The 6,000-nt window shown below is 39.9% G+C and overlaps 1 protein-coding gene across 1 annotated transcript in view; it reads left to right on the forward strand.

Annotated features, from left to right (window-relative positions):
- The window catches only part of TLL2 (tolloid like 2), a 2,712,623-nt gene that overhangs the window by 2,457,235 nt on the left and 249,388 nt on the right, over window positions 1-6,000 (forward strand). The gene's annotated exons all lie outside the window — the stretch shown is intronic.

Raw genomic sequence — 6,000 nt, forward strand, 5'->3', positions numbered from 1 at the left:
ATTAAAATAGAGGGATTAGTGCTGGAAATTTTCTGAAGTTTGTCAGTGTATAATGGAAAAACTAAATGCATGTCTATTACACTGGTGGGTTTTAGCACCTTAGGCCTAAATGTTTATAAACCTGCCTCATTAAGTACACTTGTTAAAAATGCTTCTGTGTGATATAATAAGCAGTTATGCATACTGAATAAGATATCCGTTTTGGGGGCATACAAAAATATTTTGTCTTAATTTTAAAAAAATTACTGCTGTTCATGGTGCCGTCTGAAGAGACTGCTATATTGTACACTCTGAGCGAAAATATGGAAACTTAATATGTTTATAAGGCTGCACTTCTCAAATTAATGACGTCTCTAAAATACAGGCTAACACTAAGGGACTTTGGCTAACAAAGTTTGCAGATGGCTGCATACTGGGAGCCATTACTGAATCCCCAAATGATGTGAATATTCTACGAAAGGGCCTTACAGAAACAGATGCTTGGTGCCAGAGCCATGGGCTCAAGCTCAATGCCAAGAAATGTATAGTTATCCTCTTTGGGAAAAAACATGTACCCATGAATTACCACATAGGTGGCAGTACACTAAACACCGAAAGTGTGATAAGAGACTTAGGGACACAGGTGGACAGTGGTCTCACCTTCGATAACCCCATCACCACAACAGTCAGGAAATCCTTCTGTGTGGCACACCTCATCACTAAGGGCTTTTCATCCAGAAAAAATGAGGTCATTGTCCCACTGCACTCATCCCTCATTAGACCCATTATCGAATACAATGCCCCGTTTGATATGTACCTCTCAAGACATCTGCAACAACTGGAAAGGCCACAGAAATACCTCACTAAAAGAATCACAGGCCTAAAGCAGATGCCCTATGCTGATCGTCTAAAAAAAACTCCAGCTATACTCTGTCGCATATCGTCTACTCAGAGGTGATCTCTGCTTAACATACAAGGCCATGTCAAACCCAGAGCTGTCGGACATACTACACTTAAAGAAATCCCAAGCCCTCAGAGCCACACACTCCAGGGATCAAAATGTTGTCATCACAATGAACAAAACATGCTGGTGGGATAGTTTCCTGACCCAGAGACTCCTCAGACTCTGGAATAGACTGCCCATACATATCAATCAGAGCGCCTCTTTGGCCCTCTTCAAAAAGAACCTTGATGATTGGATGGGAGATAGGAAATTCACCCCGGGGAATCACATCAGTTGCCCTGCTAGACAGGGGTCCAGGGAAGTAAATATTGTGGGAAGAAATAGCCAGGGGATTGTTATGGCAAGGCTTGTGTAGGCCCTAGGCCCAATAGCCTAGTACCAGCCTATGAACCTATGAATGCTCAGGTCTCGCATTGTAAGGCAGTCACCACTTTTAAGACCCCCTGAAAAGTAACAATTTTGATAAAATTTGTTGCTTTACTGATCTGTTTGCTTGGTTTGAACTTCAGTGTTCCTTCATTTTGTATTACTGTTTTGGGGTTTTCTGATTATAACTTGATTTTCTTAAGGAGTATAAAAATTAAGTTTCACATACTTTACATAAATTGCTCTCCATTCTAGATTTTTCTTGAGTTAGCTTACTTTCTGCTGTTTTCCCTTCTGGCAAAATACAGAACTATAGATATGTCCACAATATGGGAATTCTTAGTTTGGATACCAGTGTGTGCTGTTTTGCTGAGGCCATGGATTAACTAACTGGCTTTCCACTTCATCTAACTATGCTGAAATGATAGCTGTGAACGTTTAAGGCTCGTGATTTACTATAGCCATAAGAAGGTAAGTAGAGAAATTTAAAGAGCAAATATTATTTTATTGTCTTTAGCAACATATTTTTGCCCCATTTGTTTTTTGAGTGTTTGATTTTCCCCTGAATCTGTTTTACAAAGGAGTCTACATATATCAGTTAAACATTTGAGTTGAGTCATTTTCTTGTCAGTTATCGGATTAATTAATGGGGGTGGGTAATTCTTTTAAAGTTATTATTTGTTCCCTTTCTTTATTTCAATGAACTTTCTCCATACAGCATCTGTATCCCGTAGATCTCTTAACTAATTCTGTCCCCAAACATATTTTATCCCGATTTTGTAGGAAAATTCCTATTTTCAGGCCTGATTTACCCCTGCACGTAATGTACTTATTTTTGGAGGTATGTCACTATTTTCAGGCCTGATTTACCCCTGCACACAATGTACCTACTTTTGGAGGTATGTCAGCATTTTCAGGCCTGATTTACGCCTGCACGCTATGTACTTATTTTTGAAGGCATGTCACTGTTTTCAGGCTTATTCATTCATATGATTTTCTGAATCCATCGCATCACACATGATTTTTGAAGCTGTCTAGTACACAGAAAACTATACTACATGACCAGCATGCAGTGATACCAATGATTTAAACAAAGGGAGCACACATTTTGCATTTCCCTTTTTCAGAAGCAGAAATAAATGACCTCACATTATAGAATTTTGAAATACATTTCATTAATGTCTACAGATTTTACAATGTCTCTATAATATGCTTATATTTTGCCATAATTTTTGTGACTCTGGTTTTTAAATGTCTTTCAGTGCATCCTACATTCCAACTGGAAGCAAGAAGTCTTGTTCTATTTGGTATTCATATTTTATGCTAATTAGATGTCCAGACTTTTGGCTGGATGTACATACTTTTTAAGGGCTTTGTTCCAAATGTCATTGTCTGTAGTTTGAGAGGTACTGTGACCCAGGGCAGTGGCTTGAACAGTGTATTCTGACATCAGTGAGCCAAGAAGACACATTCTTGTGTGGTATTCATTTATTTATTCATTCATCCATTTGATTACAAACTGATGTTTACAGTCATAGTCATATGAGTGGTTGCAATTAATGGTCACACGTGTGTGTGTGTGTGTGTGTGTGTGTGTGTGTGTGTGTGTGTGTGTGTGTGTGTTTATGTTTGTGTGGGAGGCGTAGATGCTCTTAGTAGTCATAAAAGGTCTCTGATTTTGCATCATATTTGGTCTGTTTCTTGTAACGTGTGTATTTTTTAGCACATCACTGAGACAGATGTTTGAGTTTCAGGCTTAATAGCATTCAAAAAAGCATGCTTATTCAAAGCCTGATGTTCTAGCAATGTTATACTTTTATAATGGCAATATCTATTTCTGTTTCCCCCCATTTTTTTTTAGATTTTTGCTTGATTCTTAATCTGTGAGGTACATGCAGGGAGTGTTACTTTGTATTCTGACAGCTGTGAGCTGAGGAGGTATATTCCTGTGTGGCAGTTATTTATGTATTTGTTCATTTGATTACAGTCAGATGTCTGAAGTGTACATTTACATGCATAAAAGGCAACTATAATCGATGGTCACGTGTGTGTGTGTGTGTGTGTGTGTGTGTGTGTGTGTGTGTGTGTGTGTGTGTGTGTGTGTGCACGCATATGTGAGTGTTCATAGATCGGTTAAAATAAATTATTATGATCATTTTTTGTTTTTCGTTGCAATACAATCTCATATCTGAGGTGCTGAAGTTTATACATTCAATATATTTGGCTTTAATTGCTGGATACGGGGTCTGTTGCTGAATACAATTGAATAACCCTGCTGTCATTCGGTCAATTTAAGGAATCATTATTCTGTACTTTTATCTGAAGTCTTTACTTCTTCTTCTTTCGGCTTTTCCTGGTTAGGGGTTGCCACAGCAGATCACCCGTCCTCTCATGATTGGCAGTGAAGTTTTACGGTGTCAAGTTGCAAGCTCAACGCCCAATCGTCCACAGAAGGCACACACATCTGCAGCATGTCTTTAGGATGTGGGAGGAAACCGGAGCACCCGGAGGAAACCCACACGACCACAGGGAGGACATGCAGACTCTGCACAGAAGTTACCCCAGCCAAGGATCGAACCAGAAAACCTCTTGCTGTGAGGTGGCAATGCTAACCGCTGCACCACCACAGCTGCCCATCTGAACCCTTTACTGTGTCTCTTTTATTTTAACACAGTGAGAAGTCTGTGTATTCCACTGTCAATAAAGTTGCTTTAATTCATGGGTATGGGGAGTTGTCTGTGATGAATATGACTGTGTGTGTGTGTGTGTGTGTGTGTGTGTGTGTGTGTGTGTGTGTGTGTGTGTGTGCGTGTGTGTGCATGCGTGCATGTGTGTGTGTGTGTGTGTGTGTGTGTGTGTGTGTGTGTGTGTGTGTGTGTGTGTGTGTGTGTGTGTGTGTGTGTGTGTGTGTGTGTGTGTGTGTGTGTGTTGGGGGATTGTAATATGTCTAAATGAAACAAGTTGGCCATGCTTTTTTTAACATCCCATCACAAACATCAGCATTATACAGAGTAAGTGACTGTCTATGGTGGTCTTGGCAAAACGTGTAAGCAACTGATCATTTGCACAGTAGCACAGTGAGTAACACTGCCAGCTCACGGGGCTTGGTTCTGTAGGTGTTTTTCACTGGGATTACTTCTTACAGTTTGTCTACTTTCTGTCTCTGTGGGTTTTATCCAGGTGGTCCAGTTTCTTTCCCCAGACCCTCAGCTGTATACTGTATGCCAGTGGCCATTTGTGCTTTTACTTTCACCCCAGTCTAACAACAGAGGGAAACACAGTAGGTAATTATTTTATTCTGGAGGAGTAGGCAGCAGGATACTCCTTTCATATAGGATTTATGTATCATTACAATCATTTGTTGGTAATGCTGTAAGTGTGTACCCCACCGGGTGTGCAGTAGCAAGCCTTGCCTAGATTATGCCCACCACCCAACAGTCAAGGACTGTTTTGTATTTTTTCTTATGTTTTGTTGCACCCCCCAACCCCTGCTAAATATACCAACTCCAAGATTACAGTACATTGAAGAAAATAGTAAACCCCCACAATTGTGTGAGAACCAGTACGCATGTACAGCATCACCCATTTGTCATCTCAGTTTATTGGGAACTACTGTTTTGTTAGCTTTGAACATTAAGCTTTAGAAATAATTTATTTTTCCTTGAAAGTATAAATAAAACTGAATTTTTTTCAATACTTATGATTTTCATTCAGGTCATCACTGAATCAGAAGTTTGTTAAAAAAAACTCTAAAAAACAGCACCTCAGAAAATCTAGAACATTATGACTACTGGGTGCCCAGTGGTTCCAGACCCCAGCTTAATTCAATTACTTCCTCCACACATATTGCAGTAGAGTCTTGGCATGTTAGGGTGTGTTAAAAAGATGGAAGAAAAAGGTAAAACGTAAGACAAACTGTTAAAAAAAATCAAGAAATATGTAATCTGCCTGGATTGTCTGGTTCCAGGATGGTTGGAAAACAAGACAGGGACACTGTGGAGGTACAAGAGGGACCAGTGTGCAATGGGGGGCATGGAATCATTTGTCTCCTGCTACACTTCACCTAAGGCTGGCCTTGTTGGATGCAGTTAGACACCTGAGGTGCATATAGTCCATAAAGTAGCTACAGTGAGTAGGTACTGAGGTACTCTGTGGATGAAAGGGACTGACACCATCTGTTGTTTGATTGCAGGTGCTGGTCAATGACCTGTTGTAATACAGCCCACACCATTCCAATTAGCAGCCACCCCTTCATTTGCTCCCTGCAGCCTCACCACCCTTTGCTTTGAAGTCACCAACTGTCACTGGTCTTCACATATGACTGCAAAAATTATGAAATGCTTCTTCTAAAATGTGCCCCAGAAACAGCTGTTTTGCTATTGATCACAAAGGCTGTGCTTTTCAGTTATAGGCTTTGAAGATACTTCTAGCGTCAGAGATGGACATTTTCAAGACACTGAGATTACAAGACTTCCATTTAGAAAAAAAAAGTATGTGCCGCTTTTGTAGCAGGTTATGCTGAAATCTGTGTTGGGCCTTCAATTTCTTGAGTCTCTGATTACTATGAGATTGGATGAAATTTTTTATTATCTTCAGAAATCTTAGATAAAAGAATAACATTTGCTTCAAGACCTTCTTATGCTGTAGGCTGGTGGTTTATGTTTTCGGATCATTGGTATGTTATGTTTTAG

This window comes from Protopterus annectens, chromosome 14.part0 (genome assembly GCF_019279795.1).
Source record: "Protopterus annectens isolate FY-2018-M chromosome 14.part0, PAN1.0, whole genome shotgun sequence".
NCBI classification, from domain to species: domain Eukaryota; kingdom Metazoa; phylum Chordata; order Ceratodontiformes; family Protopteridae; genus Protopterus; species Protopterus annectens.